The following is a 24,324-nucleotide window of genomic DNA, read 5'->3' as shown; positions in this document are numbered from 1 at the left end:
CTCTTGAAATGGTCTTCTTGGAACGTTGCCCTCTTTTGAATTTTTCGTCGATTTTCGACCCCAGGATTTTTTTTGAGGGCAGATGTCCTTTACAGGCCTGCAATGAGTGTGAATATTTAGTGACCATTAGCCCTGGGTTTAAAGCTGCTGTTGTGGGAAATGGCCACAAGGCGGCAGCATTTCTCCATTCCCAAATCAGATTACTAGGGCAGCAGAGCCTTTCTGGAAGTCCTGTTCCCAGGTTGTAAATTAGAATGGAATGTGCCAGGAAAACCCCGCATAAGATTATGTCACATTACTTCTTGTTCGATGTTTTAATTTTTCTAATTGGGGTAACGATTAGAATATTTTTTGTCTTAGGTGTACACGGTCTGGTTCATTTGTACTATATATGTGTGTGTGTGTGTGTGTGTGTATATATATATATGTATATATATATATATATATATATATATATATATATATTCATGTACAGATCCTCTTCCCATGTAAATTACTGCAGAGTGTTCCGTAGACCTCCCTTGCTATATGGTCGGTCTTTTTGATATATATATTTAATATGTATTTGTATACCTATGGTAACCCTAATCTTAATTTATCCATTCCCCCCACCTTTCCTTTTAGATAAGCGTGGTTTGTTTTCTAAGTCTGTGACTGCCTTTCTCTGTGGAAATATGTTCATTTCTCTCAGTTGTTAGGTAACGCCTATAAGTGATATCATAGGATATATGTCTTTTACTTTCCGACTTACCTCATGTTCTGTGATTATCTCTGGGCTCATCTATGGTGCCGCAAAGAGCAGTGTTTCCTTGTTTTCCACCGTTAGTATGCCTTTGTGTACATGGACCACTTCTTTATCCATTCATCTGTTGATGGACATTTTGGTTGCTTCCGTGCCTTGGCTATTGTGAAAATGGCTGCAGTGCAGCTCTTGCAGCCTGTGTCTTCTCGGCTCTGGTCTTCTCAGGTGAGAGGCTCAGCAGTGGCCCTGCTGGATGGAATGGTGGCTCAATTTTTACTTTTAAATGCAGCTCCTTTCTGTTCTCATTATTGGCTGTTACCACTTTACATCTCACCAGCAGTTAGAGGGTACACAGTTCTCTAAAACCCCTTCGGCATTTATTGTTTGTTGACTTTTGCCGATGGTAGTTGACTTGTGTGAGTTGAATCCTTTATGTAGATTAGATTTGCATGAGTCTAATAATGCCTGATGTTGAGCTGTTATCCATTTTTCTTTTTTTGAAAAAGAGTGAATAAAACTTACCTCTTCATACTATCTCCGTGAAACATTGGCCTGTTTTTAATTTTTTTGGCCATTCCCAGCTCAGGACATTTTTGAGGTCACGTGTCCTTTACTGCCCTGAGTCCGTGTGAATGTTAAGTGACCGTTAGCTGTGGGTTTAAAGCCGCTTTTGCGGGAAACGGCCACAAGGCGGCAGCATTTCTACATTTCCAAATCTGGGTTTTTGGGCAACACAGCCTTCCTGGAAATCGTGTTAGCAGGCTGCAAATTGGAGTGAAATGTGCCAGGGCAAACCCCCAAGAGCTTAAATCTCCTCACTTCTTGTTTGCTTTTTAAATTTAATGTTTATTTATTATCAGAGCAAATTTGGTAAAAATATTGTGTGTGTTCTAGGTGTACAGAATCTGGTTCATTATATCTATGCATCGATCTATTCATCTTTGGATCCTTTCCCGTGTAGGTTATTACAGAGTGTTGAGTAGACCTCTCTTGGTATTCCATAGGTATTTTGTGATTACATATTTCATAAGTATTAGTACATGTCTGTTAACCCCCATACCCTAATTCATATGTTCCTTACACCTTTCCCTGTGGTTAAACATATTTTTGTTTTCTGAATCCATGCGTGTCCTTCTCTTGGAAATAATTTCATGGGTATCGATTTTTAGGTAACACCTATAACTGATGTCATAGGATATCTGTCTTTTGGGTTCTTTCGTAGCTCAAGTTGGCTGATTATTTCTAGATCCTTCTATGGTGGTGCCAACGGCAATGTTTCATTCTTTTCCTTGGCTAATATTCCATTGTGTACATGGACCACTTCTTTCTGGTGCATTTCTCTGTTGATGGACATTTTGGTTCTTCCAAATCTTGGCTATGGTACACGTTGCTGGAGTGCAGGATTGCCAGCCTGTGTCTTTTTGATCCTAGTCTACTCAGGAGATAGGCCCATCGGTGGGCCTACCAGATCATAGGGTAGCTCAATTTTTACCTTGAAATGCACCTCCATTCTGTTCTCAATACTGGCTGTTACCAGGTTACATCCCAACAGCAGCAAGAGGGTACGCCGTTCTCTAAAACCCCTTCAGCATTTATTCTTTGTACACGTTTTTGCTGATGATCATTCTGACGGCTGTGAGGTGAACGTTTTTGTAGATTGGATTTGCATGACTTCATTAATTCCTGATGTTAAGCATTTTTCCATTCCCATTTTTTTAACAAACAAAAGAAAGAAAAAGCAAGAGAAGACAAATGTGCGTAAAATGGCCTCTTGAAATTGTCGTTTTGAATTGTGGATGTCTTTTGAATTTTTTGGTCGACATACGACCCCAGGATTTGTTTTCAGGGCAGGTGTCATTTACAGGCCTGTAATTATTTTGAATATCAACTGACCATCAGCCCTGGGCTTAAAGCTGTTGTTGTGTGAAACGGCCACAATGTGGCAGCAGTTCTCCTTTATAAAATCTGTGTACTAGGACAACAGAGCCTCAATGTTGTAGGTTGTAAATTAGAATGGAATGTGCCAGGAAAAAGCACCTTAAGTTTACGTCTCACTACTTCTTGTTCGTTTTCTTAATTTAAGTTTTATTTTTTATCACAGCAAGTTCGATTACAATGTTTTGCTTGTTCTACGTGTGCAAGATGTGGTTCTTTTACACATATACATGTGTCTATTCTTCCTGGGATCCTTTTCCCATGGTCTTTGGTGATTATATACGTCACCTGTGTTTGTATATGTCTGTTAACCCCAATATCCTAATGTATCCAATCCTCACACCTTTCCGTTGGTGAACCATAAGTTTGTTGAATGAATCTGTGATTGCCTTTCTCTGTGGAAATATCTTCACTGGTATCCATTTTTAGGTAACACCTATAAGTGATATCCTAGGACATGTGTCTTTCTCTTTCTGACTTACTACAAGTTGTGTGATTACCTCCAGACTCATGTATGGTGCTGCAAATGGAATTGTGTCATTTTCTTCCTTGGCTAATATTCCGTGTGTACATATACCAGTTCTTCTTTGTCCACTCATCTGTTGATGGACTTCTTGGTTGCTTTCATGTCTTGCCTATTGTAATACTGTTGCAATGCAGATTTGCCTCCCTGTGTCTTTCCAATTCTGTCTTCTTAGGTTACAGGCCCAGGAGTGGGCCTGCTGGATCATATGGTAGCTCAATGTTGGCCTCGTAAAGGCACGTCCGTTCTGTTCTCATTCGTGGCTCTTACCAGGTTACGTCCCACTTAAAGTTGAGGGTATGCACTTCTCCACAACCCCTTCAGCATTTACTGTTTGTAGCTTTCTTCTGATGTTTATTCTGACTGGTTTGAGCTGATACCTCTTTGTGGTTGGATTTGCATGGGTCTCATAATCCCTTGAAATTGAGCTTTCGGGCCTGTCCGTTTTTTCTTCAAACTGTGAGTGCAACTTACCTCTTCATCTTGTTTTCCTGAAGTATGTGCCACATTTTGTAATACTTTGGCCATTACCGCCCTCAAGACATTTTGAGGGCAGGTTCATTTACAGCCCTCCAGTACTTGTGCATATAAAGTGACCCTTAGCACAGGGTTTAAGGCTGCTGTTGCAGGTAACAGCCAGAGGGCGGCAGCATTTCTGCTTTCCCCACTCAGGTACCTAGGGAAACAGACCTTCCTGCCAGTGGTGTTCCTCAGTTATAAATTAGAGTGGAATGTGCCCGGATAATCCCCCAAATGCTGATGTCTCCTTACTTATGTTTGTTTTTTAATGTGAATTTATATTTTTTATTGGAGCCATGTGCCATTGTGTACATGGACCACTTCTTCTTTGTGCATTCCCCTGTTGATGGACATTTTCGTTGCTTCCAAATGTTGGCTATGGTAAATATAGCTGGAGTGCAGGATTGCCAGCCTGTGTCTTTTTCATTCTCATCCTCTGAGGCCATAGGCCCTGCAGTGGGTATGCCTGATTGAATGGTAGCTCAATATTTACCTTTTCAAGGCACCTTGTTTGTGTTTTCATTACTGGCTCTTACCATGTCCCACTTTGAACCGAGGGTACACATTTCCCCACAACCCCTACAGCATTTATATTTTGCAGAAATTTTACCCATGGCCATTCTGACTGGTGTAAGCTGACAGGATTTTGTAATTTGGATTTGCATGTCTTTAATAATTCCTAATGTTCAGCATTTTTCCACGCCTATTTTATATCTGTTAAACAAAAACAGAAAAAAAAACTGTGAGTACAATAAACCTCTTGAAATGGTCTTCTTGGAACGTTGCCCTCTTTTGAATTTTTCGTCGATTTTCGACCCCAGGATTTTTTTTGAGGGCAGATGTCCTTTACAGGCCTGCAATGAGTGTGAATATTTAGTGACCATTAGCCCTGGGTTTAAAGCTGCTGTTGTGGGAAATGGCCACAAGGCGGCAGCATTTCTCCATTCCCAAATCAGATTACTAGGGCAGCAGAGCCTTTCTGGAAGTCCTGTTCCCAGGTTGTAAATTAGAATGGAATGTGCCAGGAAAACCCCGCATAAGATTATGTCACATTACTTCTTGTTCGATGTTTTAATTTTTCTAATTGGGGTAACGATTAGAATATTTTTTGTCTTAGGTGTACACGGTCTGGTTCATTTGTACTATATATGTGTGTGTGTGTGTGTGTGTGTGTATATATATATATGTATATATATATATATATATATATATTCATGTACAGATCCTCTTCCCATGTAAATTACTGCAGAGTGTTCCGTAGACCTCCCTTGCTATATGGTCGGTCTTTTTGATATATATATTTAATATGTATTTGTATACCTATGGTAACCCTAATCTTAATTTATCCATTCCCCCCACCTTTCCTTTTAGATAAGCGTGGTTTGTTTTCTAAGTCTGTGACTGCCTTTCTCTGTGGAAATATGTTCATTTCTCTCAGTTGTTAGGTAACGCCTATAAGTGATATCATAGGATATATGTCTTTTACTTTCCGACTTACCTCATGTTCTGTGATTATCTCTGGGCTCATCTATGGTGCCGCAAAGAGCAGTGTTTCCTTGTTTTCCACCGTTAGTATGCCTTTGTGTACATGGACCACTTCTTTATCCATTCATCTGTTGATGGACATTTTGGTTGCTTCCGTGCCTTGGCTATTGTGAAAATGGCTGCAGTGCAGCTCTTGCAGCCTGTGTCTTCTCGGCTCTGGTCTTCTCAGGTGAGAGGCTCAGCAGTGGCCCTGCTGGATGGAATGGTGGCTCAATTTTTACTTTTAAATGCAGCTCCTTTCTGTTCTCATTATTGGCTGTTACCACTTTACATCTCACCAGCAGTTAGAGGGTACACAGTTCTCTAAAACCCCTTCGGCATTTATTGTTTGTTGACTTTTGCCGATGGTAGTTGACTTGTGTGAGTTGAATCCTTTATGTAGATTAGATTTGCATGAGTCTAATAATGCCTGATGTTGAGCTGTTATCCATTTTTCTTTTTTTGAAAAAGAGTGAATAAAACTTACCTCTTCATACTATCTCCGTGAAACATTGGCCTGTTTTTAATTTTTTTGGCCATTCCCAGCTCAGGACATTTTTGAGGTCACGTGTCCTTTACTGCCCTGAGTCCGTGTGAATGTTAAGTGACCGTTAGCTGTGGGTTTAAAGCCGCTTTTGCGGGAAACGGCCACAAGGCGGCAGCATTTCTACATTTCCAAATCTGGGTTTTTGGGCAACACAGCCTTCCTGGAAATCGTGTTAGCAGGCTGCAAATTGGAGTGAAATGTGCCAGGGCAAACCCCCAAGAGCTTAAATCTCCTCACTTCTTGTTTGCTTTTTAAATTTAATGTTTATTTATTATCAGAGCAAATTTGGTAAAAATATTGTGTGTGTTCTAGGTGTACAGAATCTGGTTCATTATATCTATGCATCGATCTATTCATCTTTGGATCCTTTCCCGTGTAGGTTATTACAGAGTGTTGAGTAGACCTCTCTTGGTATTCCATAGGTATTTTGTGATTATATATTTCATAAGTATTAGTACATGTCTGTTAACCCCCATACCCTAATTCATATGTTCCTTACACCTTTCCATGTGGTTAAACATATTTTTGTTTTCTGAATCCATGCGTGTCCTTCTCTTGGAAATAATTTCATGGGTATCGATTTTTAGGTAACACCTATAACTGATGTCATAGGATATCTGTCTTTTGGGTTCTTTCGTAGCTCAAGTTGGCTGATTATTTCTAGATCCTTCTATGGTGGTGCCAACGGCAATGTTTCATTCTTTTCCTTGGCTAATATTCCATTGTGTACATGGACCACTTCTTTCTGGTGCATTTCTCTGTTGATGGACATTTTGGTTCTTCCAAATCTTGGCTATGGTACACGTTGCTGGAGTGCAGGATTGCCAGCCTGTGTCTTTTTGATCCTAGTCTACTCAGGAGATAGGCCCATCGGTGGGCCTACCAGATCATAGGGTAGCTCAATTTTTACCTTGAAATGCACCTCCATTCTGTTCTCAATACTGGCTGTTACCAGGTTACATCCCAACAGCAGCAAGAGGGTACGCCGTTCTCTAAAACCCCTTCAGCATTTATTCTTTGTACACGTTTTTGCTGATGATCATTCTGACGGCTGTGAGGTGAACGTTTTTGTAGATTGGATTTGCATGACTTCATTAATTCCTGATGTTAAGCATTTTTCCATTCCCATTTTTTTAACAAACAAAAGAAAGAAAAAGCAAGAGAAGACAAATGTGCGTAAAATGGCCTCTTGAAATTGTCGTTTTGAATTGTGGATGTCTTTTGAATTTTTTGGTCGACATACGACCCCAGGATTTGTTTTCAGGGCAGGTGTCATTTACAGGCCTGTAATTATTTTGAATATCAACTGACCATCAGCCCTGGGCTTAAAGCTGTTGTTGTGTGAAACGGCCACAATGTGGCAGCAGTTCTCCTTTATAAAATCTGTGTACTAGGACAACAGAGCCTCAATGTTGTAGGTTGTAAATTAGAATGGAATGTGCCAGGAAAAAGCGCCTTAAGTTTACGTCTCACTACTTCTTGTTCGTTTTCTTAATTTAAGTTTTATTTTTTATCACAGCAAGTTCGATTACAATGTTTTGCTTGTTCTACGTGTGCAAGATGTGGTTCTTTTACACATATACATGTGTCTATTCTTCCTGGGATCCTTTTCCCATGGTCTTTGGTGATTATATACGTCACCTGTGTTTGTATATGTCTGTTAACCCCAATATCCTAATGTATCCAATCCTCACACCTTTCCGTTGGTGAACCATAAGTTTGTTGAATGAATCTGTGATTGCCTTTCTCTGTGGAAATATCTTCACTGGTATCCATTTTTAGGTAACACCTATAAGTGATATCCTAGGACATGTGTCTTTCTCTTTCTGACTTACTACAAGTTGTGTGATTACCTCCAGACTCATGTATGGTGCTGCAAATGGAATTGTGTCATTTTCTTCCTTGGCTAATATTCCGTGTGTACATATACCAGTTCTTCTTTGTCCACTCATCTGTTGATGGACTTCTTGGTTGCTTTCATGTCTTGCCTATTGTAATACTGTTGCAATGCAGATTTGCCTCCCTGTGTCTTTCCAATTCTGTCTTCTTAGGTTACAGGCCCAGGAGTGGGCCTGCTGGATCATATGGTAGCTCAATGTTGGCCTCGTAAAGGCACGTCCGTTCTGTTCTCATTCGTGGCTCTTACCAGGTTACGTCCCACTTAAAGTTGAGGGTATGCACTTCTCCACAACCCCTTCAGCATTTACTGTTTGTAGCTTTCTTCTGATGTTTATTCTGACTGGTTTGAGCTGATACCTCTTTGTGGTTGGATTTGCATGGGTCTCATAATCCCTTGAAATTGAGCTTTCGGGCCTGTCCGTTTTTTCTTCAAACTGTGAGTGCAACTTACCTCTTCATCTTGTTTTCCTGAAGTATGTGCCACATTTTGTAATACTTTGGCCATTACCGCCCTCAAGACATTTTGAGGGCAGGTTCATTTACAGCCCTCCAGTACTTGTGCATATAAAGTGACCCTTAGCACAGGGTTTAAGGCTGCTGTTGCAGGTAACAGCCAGAGGGCGGCAGCATTTCTGCTTTCCCCACTCAGGTACCTAGGGAAACAGACCTTCCTGCCAGTGGTGTTCCTCAGTTATAAATTAGAGTGGAATGTGCCCGGATAATCCCCCAAATGCTGATGTCTCCTTACTTATGTTTGTTTTTTAATGTGAATTTATATTTTTTATTGGAGCCATGTGCCATTGTGTACATGGACCACTTCTTCTTTGTGCATTCCCCTGTTGATGGACATTTTCGTTGCTTCCAAATGTTGGCTATGGTAAATATAGCTGGAGTGCAGGATTGCCAGCCTGTGTCTTTTTCATTCTCATCCTCTGAGGCCATAGGCCCTGCAGTGGGTATGCCTGATTGAATGGTAGCTCAATATTTACCTTTTCAAGGCACCTTGTTTGTGTTTTCATTACTGGCTCTTACCATGTCCCACTTTGAACCGAGGGTACACATTTCCCCACAACCCCTACAGCATTTATATTTTGCAGAAATTTTACCCATGGCCATTCTGACTGGTGTAAGCTGACAGGATTTTGTAATTTGGATTTGCATGTCTTTAATAATTCCTAATGTTCAGCATTTTTCCACGCCTATTTTATATCTGTTAAACAAAAACAGAAAAAAAAACTGTGAGTACAATAAACCTCTTGAAATGGTCTTCTTGGAACGTTGCCCTCTTTTGAATTTTTCGTCGATTTTCGACCCCAGGATTTTTTTTGAGGGCAGATGTCCTTTACAGGCCTGCAATGAGTGTGAATATTTAGTGACCATTAGCCCTGGGTTTAAAGCTGCTGTTGTGGGAAATGGCCACAAGGCGGCAGCATTTCTCCATTCCCAAATCAGATTACTAGGGCAGCAGAGCCTTTCTGGAAGTCCTGTTCCCAGGTTGTAAATTAGAATGGAATGTGCCAGGAAAACCCCGCATAAGATTATGTCACATTACTTCTTGTTCGATGTTTTAATTTTTCTAATTGGGGTAACGATTAGAATATTTTTTGTCTTAGGTGTACACGGTCTGGTTCATTTGTACTATATATGTGTGTGTGTGTGTGTGTGTGTGTGTGTATATATATATATATGTATATATATATATATATATATATATATTCATGTACAGATCCTCTTCCCATGTAAATTACTGCAGAGTGTTCCGTAGACCTCCCTTGCTATATGGTCGGTCTTTTTGATATATATATTTAATATGTATTTGTATACCTATGGTAACCCTAATCTTAATTTATCCATTCCCCCCACCTTTCCTTTTAGATAAGCGTGGTTTGTTTTCTAAGTCTGTGACTGCCTTTCTCTGTGGAAATATGTTCATTTCTCTCAGTTGTTAGGTAACGCCTATAAGTGATATCATAGGATATATGTCTTTTACTTTCCGACTTACCTCATGTTCTGTGATTATCTCTGGGCTCATCTATGGTGCCGCAAAGAGCAGTGTTTCCTTGTTTTCCACCGTTAGTATGCCTTTGTGTACATGGACCACTTCTTTATCCATTCATCTGTTGATGGACATTTTGGTTGCTTCCGTGCCTTGGCTATTGTGAAAATGGCTGCAGTGCAGCTCTTGCAGCCTGTGTCTTCTCGGCTCTGGTCTTCTCAGGTGAGAGGCTCAGCAGTGGCCCTGCTGGATGGAATGGTGGCTCAATTTTTACTTTTAAATGCAGCTCCTTTCTGTTCTCATTATTGGCTATTACCACTTTACATCTCACCAGCAGTTAGAGGGTACACAGTTCTCTAAAACCCCTTCGGCATTTATTGTTTGTTGACTTTTGCCGATGGTAGTTGACTTGTGTGAGTTGAATCCTTTATGTAGATTAGATTTGCATGAGTCTAATAATGCCTGATGTTGAGCTGTTATCCATTTTTCTTTTTTTGAAAAAGAGTGAATAAAACTTACCTCTTCATACTATCTCCGTGAAACATTGGCCTGTTTTTAATTTTTTTGGCCATTCCCAGCTCAGGACATTTTTGAGGTCACGTGTCCTTTACTGCCCTGAGTCCGTGTGAATGTTAAGTGACCGTTAGCTGTGGGTTTAAAGCCGCTTTTGCGGGAAACGGCCACAAGGCGGCAGCATTTCTACATTTCCAAATCTGGGTTTTTGGGCAACACAGCCTTCCTGGAAATCGTGTTAGCAGGCTGCAAATTGGAGTGAAATGTGCCAGGGCAAACCCCCAAGAGCTTAAATCTCCTCACTTCTTGTTTGCTTTTTAAATTTAATGTTTATTTATTATCAGAGCAAATTTGGTAAAAATATTGTGTGTGTTCTAGGTGTACAGAATCTGGTTCATTATATCTATGCATCGATCTATTCATCTTTGGATCCTTTCCCGTGTAGGTTATTACAGAGTGTTGAGTAGACCTCTCTTGGTATTCCATAGGTATTTTGTGATTACATATTTCATAAGTATTAGTACATGTCTGTTAACCCCCATACCCTAATTCATATGTTCCTTACACCTTTCCATGTGGTTAAACATATTTTTGTTTTCTGAATCCATGCGTGTCCTTCTCTTGGAAATAATTTCATGGGTATCGATTTTTAGGTAACACCTATAACTGATGTCATAGGATATCTGTCTTTTGGGTTCTTTCGTAGCTCAAGTTGGCTGATTATTTCTAGATCCTTCTATGGTGGTGCCAACGGCAATGTTTCATTCTTTTCCTTGGCTAATATTCCATTGTGTACATGGACCACTTCTTTCTGGTGCATTTCTCTGTTGATGGACATTTTGGTTCTTCCAAATCTTGGCTATGGTACACGTTGCTGGAGTGCAGGATTGCCAGCCTGTGTCTTTTTGATCCTAGTCTACTCAGGAGATAGGCCCATCGGTGGGCCTACCAGATCATAGGGTAGCTCAATTTTTACCTTGAAATGCACCTCCATTCTGTTCTCAATACTGGCTGTTACCAGGTTACATCCCAACAGCAGCAAGAGGGTACGCCGTTCTCTAAAACCCCTTCAGCATTTATTCTTTGTACACGTTTTTGCTGATGATCATTCTGACGGCTGTGAGGTGAACGTTTTTGTAGATTGGATTTGCATGACTTCATTAATTCCTGATGTTACCTGATGTTAAGCATTTTTCCATTCCCATTTTTTTAACAAACAAAAGAAAGAAAAAGCAAGAGAAGACAAATGTGCGTAAAATGGCCTCTTGAAATTGTCGTTTTGAATTGTGGATGTCTTTTGAATTTTTTGGTCGACATACGACCCCAGGATTTGTTTTCAGGGCAGGTGTCATTTACAGGCCTGTAATTATTTTGAATATCAACTGACCATCAGCCCTGGGCTTAAAGCTGTTGTTGTGTGAAACGGCCACAATGTGGCAGCAGTTCTCCTTTATAAAATCTGTGTACTAGGACAACAGAGCCTCAATGTTGTAGGTTGTAAATTAGAATGGAATGTGCCAGGAAAAAGCACCTTAAGTTTACGTCTCACTACTTCTTGTTCGTTTTCTTAATTTAAGTTTTATTTTTTATCACAGCAAGTTCGATTACAATGTTTTGCTTGTTCTACGTGTGCAAGATGTGGTTCTTTTACACATATACATGTGTCTATTCTTCCTGGGATCCTTTTCCCATGGTCTTTGGTGATTATATACGTCACCTGTGTTTGTATATGTCTGTTAACCCCAATATCCTAATGTATCCAATCCTCACACCTTTCCGTTGGTGAACCATAAGTTTGTTGAATGAATCTGTGATTGCCTTTCTCTGTGGAAATATCTTCACTGGTATCCATTTTTAGGTAACACCTATAAGTGATATCCTAGGACATGTGTCTTTCTCTTTCTGACTTACTACAAGTTGTGTGATTACCTCTAGACTCATCTATGGTGCTGCAAATGGAATTGTGTCATTTTCTTCCTTGGCTAATATTCCGTGTGTACATATACCAGTTCTTCTTTGTCCACTCATCTGTTGATGGACTTCTTGGTTGCTTTCATGTCTTGCCTATTGTAATACTGTTGCAATGCAGATTTGCCTCCCTGTGTCTTTCCAATTCTGTCTTCTTAGGTTACAGGCCCAGGAGTGGGCCTGCTGGATCATATGGTAGCTCAATGTTGGCCTCGTAAAGGCACGTCCGTTCTGTTCTCATTCGTGGCTCTTACCAGGTTACGTCCCACTTAAAGTTGAGGGTATGCACTTCTCCACAACCCCTTCAGCATTTACTGTTTGTAGCTTTCTTCTGATGTTTATTCTGACTGGTTTGAGCTGATACCTCTTTGTGGTTGGATTTGCATGGGTCTCATAATCCCTTGAAATTGAGCTTTCGGGCCTGTCCGTTTTTTCTTCAAACTGTGAGTGCAACTTACCTCTTCATCTTGTTTTCCTGAAGTATGTGCCACATTTTGTAATACTTTGGCCATTACCGCCCTCAAGACATTTTGAGGGCAGGTTCATTTACAGCCCTCCAGTACTTGTGCATATAAAGTGACCCTTAGCACAGGGTTTAAGGCTGCTGTTGCAGGTAACAGCCAGAGGGCGGCAGCATTTCTGCTTTCCCCACTCAGGTACCTAGGGAAACAGACCTTCCTGCCAGTGGTGTTCCTCAGTTATAAATTAGAGTGGAATGTGCCCGGATAATCCCCCAAATGCTGATGTCTCCTTACTTATGTTTGTTTTTTAATGTGAATTTATATTTTTTATTGGAGCCATGTGCCATTGTGTACATGGACCACTTCTTCTTTGTGCATTCCCCTGTTGATGGACATTTTCGTTGCTTCCAAATGTTGGCTATGGTAAATATAGCTGGAGTGCAGGATTGCCAGCCTGTGTCTTTTTCATTCTCATCCTCTGAGGCCATAGGCCCTGCAGTGGGTATGCCTGATTGAATGGTAGCTCAATATTTACCTTTTCAAGGCACCTTGTTTGTGTTTTCATTACTGGCTCTTACCATGTCCCACTTTGAACCGAGGGTACACATTTCCCCACAACCCCTACAGCATTTATATTTTGCAGAAATTTTACCCATGGCCATTCTGACTGGTGTAAGCTGACAGGATTTTGTAATTTGGATTTGCATGTCTTTAATAATTCCTAATGTTCAGCATTTTTCCACGCCTATTTTATATCTGTTAAACAAAAACAGAAAAAAAAACTGTGAGTACAATAAACCTCTTGAAATGGTCTTCTTGGAACGTTGCCCTCTTTTGAATTTTTCGTCGATTTTCGACCCCAGGATTTTTTTTGAGGGCAGATGTCCTTTACAGGCCTGCAATGAGTGTGAATATTTAGTGACCATTAGCCCTGGGTTTAAAGCTGCTGTTGTGGGAAATGGCCACAAGGCGGCAGCATTTCTCCATTCCCAAATCAGATTACTAGGGCAGCAGAGCCTTTCTGGAAGTCCTGTTCCCAGGTTGTAAATTAGAATGGAATGTGCCAGGAAAACCCCGCATAAGATTATGTCACATTACTTCTTGTTCGATGTTTTAATTTTTCTAATTGGGGTAACGATTAGAATATTTTTTGTCTTAGGTGTACACGGTCTGGTTCATTTGTACTATATATGTGTGTGTGTGTGTGTGTGTGTGTGTGTATATATATATATATGTATATATATATATATATATATATATATTCATGTACAGATCCTCTTCCCATGTAAATTACTGCAGAGTGTTCCGTAGACCTCCCTTGCTATATGGTCGGTCTTTTTGATATATATATTTAATATGTATTTGTATACCTATGGTAACCCTAATCTTAATTTATCCATTCCCCCCACCTTTCCTTTTAGATAAGCGTGGTTTGTTTTCTAAGTCTGTGACTGCCTTTCTCTGTGGAAATATGTTCATTTCTCTCAGTTGTTAGGTAACGCCTATAAGTGATATCATAGGATATATGTCTTTTACTTTCCGACTTACCTCATGTTCTGTGATTATCTCTGGGCTCATCTATGGTGCCGCAAAGAGCAGTGTTTCCTTGTTTTCCACCGTTAGTATGCCTTTGTGTACATGGACCACTTCTTTATCCATTCATCTGTTGATGGACATTTTGGTTGCTTCCGTGCCTTGGCTATTGTGAAAATGGCTGCAGTGCAGCTCTTGCAGCCTGTGTCTTCTCGGCTCTGGTCTTCTCAGGTGAGAGGCTCAGCAGTGGCCCTGCTGGATGGAATGGTGGCTCAATTTTTACTTTTAAATGCAGCTCCTTTCTGTTCTCATTATTGGCTGTTACCACTTTACATCTCACCAGCAGTTAGAGGGTACACAGTTCTCTAAAACCCCTTCGGCATTTATTGTTTGTTGACTTTTGCCGATGGTAGTTGACTTGTGTGAGTTGAATCCTTTATGTAGATTAGATTTGCATGAGTCTAATAATGCCTGATGTTGAGCTGTTATCCATTTTTCTTTTTTTGAAAAAGAGTGAATAAAACTTACCTCTTCATACTATCTCCGTGAAACATTGGCCTGTTTTTAATTTTTTTGGCCATTCCCAGCTCAGGACATTTTTGAGGTCACGTGTCCTTTACTGCCCTGAGTCCGTGTGAATGTTAAGTGACCGTTAGCTGTGGGTTTAAAGCCGCTTTTGCGGGAAACGGCCACAAGGCGGCAGCATTTCTACATTTCCAAATCTGGGTTTTTGGGCAACACAGCCTTCCTGGAAATCGTGTTAGCAGGCTGCAAATTGGAGTGAAATGTGCCAGGGCAAACCCCCAAGAGCTTAAATCTCCTCACTTCTTGTTTGCTTTTTAAATTTAATGTTTATTTATTATCAGAGCAAATTTGGTAAAAATATTGTGTGTGTTCTAGGTGTACAGAATCTGGTTCATTATATCTATGCATCGATCTATTCATCTTTGGATCCTTTCCCGTGTAGGTTATTACAGAGTGTTGAGTAGACCTCTCTTGGTATTCCATAGGTATTTTGTGATTATATATTTCATAAGTATTAGTACATGTCTGTTAACCCCCATACCCTAATTCATATGTTCCTTACACCTTTCCATGTGGTTAAACATATTTTTGTTTTCTGAATCCATGCGTGTCCTTCTCTTGGAAATAATTTCATGGGTATCGATTTTTAGGTAACACCTATAACTGATGTCATAGGATATCTGTCTTTTGGGTTCTTTCGTAGCTCAAGTTGGCTGATTATTTCTAGATCCTTCTATGGTGGTGCCAACGGCAATGTTTCATTCTTTTCCTTGGCTAATATTCCATTGTGTACATGGACCACTTCTTTCTGGTGCATTTCTCTGTTGATGGACATTTTGGTTCTTCCAAATCTTGGCTATGGTACACGTTGCTGGAGTGCAGGATTGCCAGCCTGTGTCTTTTTGATCCTAGTCTACTCAGGAGATAGGCCCATCGGTGGGCCTACCAGATCATAGGGTAGCTCAATTTTTACCTTGAAATGCACCTCCATTCTGTTCTCAATACTGGCTGTTACCAGGTTACATCCCAACAGCAGCAAGAGGGTACGCCGTTCTCTAAAACCCCTTCAGCATTTATTCTTTGTACACGTTTTTGCTGATGATCATTCTGACGGCTGTGAGGTGAACGTTTTTGTAGATTGGATTTGCATGACTTCATTAATTCCTGATGTTAAGCATTTTTCCATTCCCATTTTTTTAACAAACAAAAGAAAGAAAAAGCAAGAGAAGACAAATGTGCGTAAAATGGCCTCTTGAAATTGTCGTTTTGAATTGTGGATGTCTTTTGAATTTTTTGGTCGACATACGACCCCAGGATTTGTTTTCAGGGCAGGTGTCATTTACAGGCCTGTAATTATTTTGAATATCAACTGACCATCAGCCCTGGGCTTAAAGCTGTTGTTGTGTGAAACGGCCACAATGTGGCAGCAGTTCTCCTTTATAAAATCTGTGTACTAGGACAACAGAGCCTCAATGTTGTAGGTTGTAAATTAGAATGGAATGTGCCAGGAAAAAGCGCCTTAAGTTTACGTCTCACTACTTCTTGTTCGTTTTCTTAATTTAAGTTTTATTTTTTATCACAGCAAGTTCGATTACAATGTTTTGCTTGTTCTACGTGTGCAAGATGTGGTTCTTTTACACATATACATGTGTCTATTCTTCCTGGGATCCTTTTCCCATGGTCTTTGGTGATTATATACGTCACCTGTGTTTGTATATGTCTGTTAACCCCAATATCCTAATGTATCCAATCCTCACACCTTTCCGTTGGTGAACCATAAGTTTGTTGAATGAATCTGTGATTGCCTTTCTCTGTGGAAATATCTTCACTGGTATCCATTTTTAGGTAACACCTATAAGTGATATCCTAGGACATGTGTCTTTCTCTTTCTGACTTACTACAAGTTGTGTGATTACCTCCAGACTCATGTATGGTGCTGCAAATGGAATTGTGTCATTTTCTTCCTTGGCTAATATTCCGTGTGTACATATACCGGTTCTTCTTTGTCCACTCATCTGTTGATGGACTTCTTGGTTGCTTTCATGTCTTGCCTATTGTAATACTGTTGCAATGCAGATTTGCCTCCCTGTGTCTTTCCAATTCTGTCTTCTTAGGTTACAGGCCCAGGAGTGGGCCTGCTGGATCATATGGTAGCTCAATGTTGGCCTCGTAAAGGCACGTCCGTTCTGTTCTCATTCGTGGCTCTTACCAGGTTACGTCCCACTTAAAGTTGAGGGTATGCACTTCTCCACAACCCCTTCAGCATTTACTGTTTGTAGCTTTCTTCTGATGTTTATTCTGACTGGTTTGAGCTGATACCTCTTTGTGGTTGGATTTGCATGGGTCTCATAATCCCTTGAAATTGAGCTTTCGGGCCTGTCCGTTTTTTCTTCAAACTGTGAGTGCAACTTACCTCTTCATCTTGTTTTCCTGAAGTATGTGCCACATTTTGTAATACTTTGGCCATTACCGCCCTCAAGACATTTTGAGGGCAGGTTCATTTACAGCCCTCCAGTACTTGTGCATATAAAGTGACCCTTAGCACAGGGTTTAAGGCTGCTGTTGCAGGTAACAGCCAGAGGGCGGCAGCATTTCTGCTTTCCCCACTCAGGTACCTAGGGAAACAGACCTTCCTGCCAGTGGTGTTCCTCAGTTATAAATTAGAGTGGAATGTGCCCGGATAATCCCCCAAATGCTGATGTCTCCTTACTTATGTTTGTTTTTTAATGTGAATTTATATTTTTTATTGGAGCCATGTGCCATTGTGTACATGGACCACTTCTTCTTTGTGCATTCCCCTGTTGATGGACATTTTCGTTGCTTCCAAATGTTGGCTATGGTAAATATAGCTGGAGTGCAGGATTGCCAGCCTGTGTCTTTTTCATTCTCATCCTCTGAGGCCATAGGCCCTGCAGTGGGTATGCCTGATTGAATGGTAGCTCAATATTTACCTTTTCAAGGCACCTTGTTTGTGTTTTCATTACTGGCTCTTACCATGTCCCACTTTGAACCGAGGGTACACATTTCCCCACAACCCCTACAGCATTTATATTTTGCAGAAATTTTACCCATGGCCATTCTGACTGGTGTAAGCTGACAGGATTTTGTAATTTGGATTTGCATGTCTTTAATAATTCCTAATGTTCAGCATTTTTCCACGCCTATTTTATATCTGTTAAACAAAAACAGAAAAAAAAACTGTGAGTACAATAAACCTCTTGAAATGGTCTTCTTGGAACGTTGCCCTCTTTTGAATTTTTCGTCGATTTTCGACCCCAGGATTTTTTTTGAGGGCAGATGTCCTTTACAGGCCTGCAATGAGTGTGAATATTTAGTGACCATTAGCCCTGGGTTTAAAGCTGCTGTTGTGGGAAATGGCCACAAGGCGGCAGCATTTCTCCATTCCCAAATCAGATTACTAGGGCAGCAGAGCCTTTCTGGAAGTCCTGTTCCCAGGTTGTAAATTAGAATGGAATGTGCCAGGAAAACCCCGCATAAGATTATGTCACATTACTTCTTGTTCGATGTTTTAATTTTTCTAATTGGGGTAACGATTAGAATATTTTTTGTCTTAGGTGTACACGGTCTGGTTCATTTGTACTATATATGTGTGTGTGTGTGTGTGTGTGTGTATATATATATATGTATATATATATATATATATATATATATATATATATATATATATTCATGTACAGATCCTCTTCCCTCTTCCCATGTAAATTACTGCAGAGTGTTCCGTAGACCTCCCTTGCTATATGGTCGGTCTTTTTGATATATATATTTAATATGTATTTGTATACCTATGGTAACCCTAATCTTAATTTATCCATTCCCCCCACCTTTCCTTTTAGATAAGCGTGGTTTGTTTTCTAAGTCTGTGACTGCCTTTCTCTGTGGAAATATGTTCATTTCTCTCAGTTGTTAGGTAACGCCTATAAGTGATATCATAGGATATATGTCTTTTACTTTCCGACTTACCTCATGTTCTGTGATTATCTCTGGGCTCATCTATGGTGCCGCAAAGAGCAGTGTTTCCTTGTTTTCCACCGTTAGTATGCCTTTGTGTACATGGACCACTTCTTTATCCATTCATCTGTTGATGGACATTTTGGTTGCTTCCGTGCCTTGGCTATTGTGAAAATGGCTGCAGTGCAGCTCTTGCAGCCTGTGTCTTCTCGGCTCTGGTCTTCTCAGGTGAGAGGCTCAGCAGTGGCCCTGCTGGATGGAATGGTGGCTCAATTTTTACTTTTAAATGCAGCTCCTTTCTGTTCTCATTATTGGCTGTTACCACTTTACATCTCACCAGCAGTTAGAGGGTACACAGTTCTCTAAAACCCCTTCGGCATTTATTGTTTGTTGACTTTTGCCGATGGTAGTTGACTTGTGTGAGTTGAATCCTTTATGTAGATTAGATTTGCATGAGTCTAATAATGCCTGATGTTGAGCTGTTATCCATTTTTCTTTTTTTGAAAAAGAGTGAATAAAACTTACCTCTTCATACTATCTCCGTGAAACATTGGCCTGTTTTTAATTTTTTTGGCCATTCCCAGCTCAGGACATTTTTGAGGTCACGTGTCCTTTACTGCCCTGAGTCCGTGTGAATGTTAAGTGACCGTTAGCTGTGGGTTTAAAGCCGCTTTTGCGGGAAACGGCCACAAGGCGGCAGCATTTCTACATTTCCAAATCTGGGTTTTTGGGCAACACAGCCTTCCTGGAAATCGTGTTAGCAGGCTGCAAATTGGAGTGAAATGTGCCAGGGCAAACCCCCAAGAGCTTAAATCTCCTCACTTCTTGTTTGCTTTTTAAATTTAATGTTTATTTATTATCAGAGCAAATTTGGTAAAAATATTGTGTGTGTTCTAGGTGTACAGAATCTGGTTCATTATATCTATGCATCGATCTATTCATCTTTGGATCCTTTCCCGTGTAGGTTATTACAGAGTGTTGAGTAGACCTCTCTTGGTATTCCATAGGTATTTTGTGATTACATATTTCATAAGTATTAGTACATGTCTGTTAACCCCCATACCCTAATTCATATGTTCCTTACACCTTTCCATGTGGTTAAACATATTTTTGTTTTCTGAATCCATGCGTGTCCTTCTCTTGGAAATAATTTCATGGGTATCGATTTTTAGGTAACACCTATAACTGATGTCATAGGATATCTGTCTTTTGGGTTCTTTCGTAGCTCAAGTTGGCTGATTATTTCTAGATCCTTCTATGGTGGTGCCAACGGCAATGTTTCATTCTTTTCCTTGGCTAATATTCCATTGTGTACATGGACCACTTCTTTCTGGTGCATTTCTCTGTTGATGGACATTTTGGTTCTTCCAAATCTTGGCTATGGTACACGTTGCTGGAGTGCAGGATTGCCAGCCTGTGTCTTTTTGATCCTAGTCTACTCAGGAGATAGGCCCATCGGTGGGCCTACCAGATCATAGGGTAGCTCAATTTTTACCTTGAAATGCACCTCCATTCTGTTCTCAATACTGGCTGTTACCAGGTTACATCCCAACAGCAGCAAGAGGGTACGCCGTTCTCTAAAACCCCTTCAGCATTTATTCTTTGTACACGTTTTTGCTGATGATCATTCTGACGGCTGTGAGGTGAACGTTTTTGTAGATTGGATTTGCATGACTTCATTAATTCCTGATGTTAAGCATTTTTCCATTCCCATTTTTTTAACAAACAAAAGAAAGAAAAAGCAAGAGAAGACAAATGTGCGTAAAATGGCCTCTTGAAATTGTCGTTTTGAATTGTGGATGTCTTTTGAATTTTTTGGTCGACATACGACCCCAGGATTTGTTTTCAGGGCAGGTGTCATTTACAGGCCTGTAATTATTTTGAATATCAACTGACCATCAGCCCTGGGCTTAAAGCTGTTGTTGTGTGAAACGGCCACAATGTGGCAGCAGTTCTCCTTTATAAAATCTGTGTACTAGGACAACAGAGCCTCAATGTTGTAGGTTGTAAATTAGAATGGAATGTGCCAGGAAAAAGCGCCTTAAGTTTACGTCTCACTACTTCTTGTTCGTTTTCTTAATTTAAGTTTTATTTTTTATCACAGCAAGTTCGATTACAATGTTTTGCTTGTTCTACGTGTGCAAGATGTGGTTCTTTTACACATATACATGTGTCTATTCTTCCTGGGATCCTTTTCCCATGGTCTTTGGTGATTATATACGTCACCTGTGTTTGTATATGTCTGTTAACCCCAATATCCTAATGTATCCAATCCTCACACCTTTCCGTTGGTGAACCATAAGTTTGTTGAATGAATCTGTGATTGCCTTTCTCTGTGGAAATATCTTCACTGGTATCCATTTTTAGGTAACACCTATAAGTGATATCCTAGGACATGTGTCTTTCTCTTTCTGACTTACTACAAGTTGTGTGATTACCTCCAGACTCATGTATGGTGCTGCAAATGGAATTGTGTCATTTTCTTCCTTGGCTAATATTCCGTGTGTACATATACCGGTTCTTCTTTGTCCACTCATCTGTTGATGGACTTCTTGGTTGCTTTCATGTCTTGCCTATTGTAATACTGTTGCAATGCAGATTTGCCTCCCTGTGTCTTTCCAATTCTGTCTTCTTAGGTTACAGGCCCAGGAGTGGGCCTGCTGGATCATATGGTAGCTCAATGTTGGCCTCGTAAAGGCACGTCCGTTCTGTTCTCATTCGTGGCTCTTACCAGGTTACGTCCCACTTAAAGTTGAGGGTATGCACTTCTCCACAACCCCTTCAGCATTTACTGTTTGTAGCTTTCTTCTGATGTTTATTCTGACTGGTTTGAGCTGATACCTCTTTGTGGTTGGATTTGCATGGGTCTCATAATCCCTTGAAATTGAGCTTTCGGGCCTGTCCGTTTTTTCTTCAAACTGTGAGTGCAACTTACCTCTTCATCTTGTTTTCCTGAAGTATGTGCCACATTTTGTAATACTTTGGCCATTACCGCCCTCAAGACATTTTGAGGGCAGGTTCATTTACAGCCCTCCAGTACTTGTGCATATAAAGTGACCCTTAGCACAGGGTTTAAGGCTGCTGTTGCAGGTAACAGCCAGAGGGCGGCAGCATTTCTGCTTTCCCCACTCAGGTACCTAGGGAAACAGACCTTCCTGCCAGTGGTGTTCCTCAGTTATAAATTAGAGTGGAATGTGCCCGGATAATCCCCCAAATGCTGATGTCTCCTTACTTATGTTTGTTTTTTAATGTGAATTTATATTTTTTATTGGAGCCATGTGCCATTGTGTACATGGACCACTTCTTCTTTGTGCATTCCCCTGTTGATGGACATTTTCGTTGCTTCCAAATGTTGGCTATGGTAAATATAGCTGGAGTGCAGGATTGCCAGCCTGTGTCTTTTTCATTCTCATCCTCTGAGGCCATAGGCCCTGCAGTGGGTATGCCTGATTGAATGGTAGCTCAATATTTACCTTTTCAAGGCACCTTGTTTGTGTTTTCATTACTGGCTCTTACCATGTCCCACTTTGAACCGAGGGTACACATTTCCCCACAACCCCTACAGCATTTATATTTTGCAGAAATTTTACCCATGGCCATTCTGACTGGTGTAAGCTGACAGGATTTTGTAATTTGGATTTGCATGTCTTTAATAATTCCTAATGTTCAGCATTTTTCCACGCCTATTTTATATCTGTTAAACAAAAACAGAAAAAAAAACTGTGAGTACAATAAACCTCTTGAAATGGTCTTCTTGGAACGTTGCCCTCTTTTGAATTTTTCGTCGATTTTCGACCCCAGGATTTTTTTTGAGGGCAGATGTCCTTTACAGGCCTGCAATGAGTGTGAATATTTAGTGACCATTAGCCCTGGGTTTAAAGCTGCTGTTGTGGGAAATGGCCACAAGGCGGCAGCATTTCTCCATTCCCAAATCAGATTACTAGGGCAGCAGAGCCTTTCTGGAAGTCCTGTTCCCAGGTTGTAAATTAGAATGGAATGTGCCAGGAAAACCCCGCATAAGATTATGTCACATTACTTCTTGTTCGATGTTTTAATTTTTCTAATTGGGGTAACGATTAGAATATTTTTTGTCTTAGGTGTACACGGTCTGGTTCATTTGTACTATATATGTGTGTGTGTGTGTGTGTGTGTGTATATATATATATGTATATATATATATATATATATATATATATATATATATATATTCATGTACAGATCCTCTTCCCTCTTCCCATGTAAATTACTGCAGAGTGTTCCGTAGACCTCCCTTGCTATATGGTCGGTCTTTTTGATATATATATTTAATATGTATTTGTATACCTATGGTAACCCTAATCTTAATTTATCCATTCCCCCCACCTTTCCTTTTAGATAAGCGTGGTTTGTTTTCTAAGTCTGTGACTGCCTTTCTCTGTGGAAATATGTTCATTTCTCTCAGTTGTTAGGTAACGCCTATAAGTGATATCATAGGATATATGTCTTTTACTTTCCGACTTACCTCATGTTCTGTGATTATCTCTGGGCTCATCTATGGTGCCGCAAAGAGCAGTGTTTCCTTGTTTTCCACCGTTAGTATGCCTTTGTGTACATGGACCACTTCTTTATCCATTCATCTGTTGATGGACATTTTGGTTGCTTCCGTGCCTTGGCTATTGTGAAAATGGCTGCAGTGCAGCTCTTGCAGCCTGTGTCTTCTCGGCTCTGGTCTTCTCAGGTGAGAGGCTCAGCAGTGGCCCTGCTGGATGGAATGGTGGCTCAATTTTTACTTTTAAATGCAGCTCCTTTCTGTTCTCATTATTGGCTGTTACCACTTTACATCTCACCAGCAGTTAGAGGGTACACAGTTCTCTAAAACCCCTTCGGCATTTATTGTTTGTTGACTTTTGCCGATGGTAGTTGACTTGTGTGAGTTGAATCCTTTATGTAGATTAGATTTGCATGAGTCTAATAATGCCTGATGTTGAGCTGTTATCCATTTTTCTTTTTTTGAAAAAGAGTGAATAAAACTTACCTCTTCATACTATCTCCGTGAAACATTGGCCTGTTTTTAATTTTTTTGGCCATTCCCAGCTCAGGACATTTTTGAGGTCACGTGTCCTTTACTGCCCTGAGTCCCTGTGAATGTTAAGTGACCGTTAGCTGTGGGTTTAAAGCCGCTTTTGCGGGAAACGGCCACAAGGCGGCAGCATTTCTACATTTCCAAATCTGGGTTTTTGGGCAACACAGCCTTCCTGGAAATCGTGTTAGCAGGCTGCAAATTGGAGTGAAATGTGCCAGGGCAAACCCCCAAGAGCTTAAATCTCCTCACTTCTTGTTTGCTTTTTAAATTTAATGTTTATTTATTATCAGAGCAAATTTGGTAAAAATATTGTGTGTGTTCTAGGTGTACAGAATCTGGTTCATTATATCTATGCATCGATCTATTCATCTTTGGATCCTTTCCCGTGTAGGTTATTACAGAGTGTTGAGTAGACCTCTCTTGGTATTCCATAGGTATTTTGTGATTACATATTTCATAAGTATTAGTACATGTCTGTTAACCCCCATACCCTAATTCATATGTTCCTTACACCTTTCCATGTGGTTAAACATATTTTTGTTTTCTGAATCCATGCGTGTCCTTCTCTTGGAAATAATTTCATGGGTATCGATTTTTAGGTAACACCT

This window comes from Stenella coeruleoalba (assembly GCF_951394435.1).
Source record: "Stenella coeruleoalba genome assembly, chromosome: 2".
Lineage (NCBI taxonomy): Eukaryota > Metazoa > Chordata > Mammalia > Artiodactyla > Delphinidae > Stenella > Stenella coeruleoalba.
The sequence above is the reverse complement of the archived record's forward strand: the minus strand, read 5'-3'. Positions refer to the sequence as shown.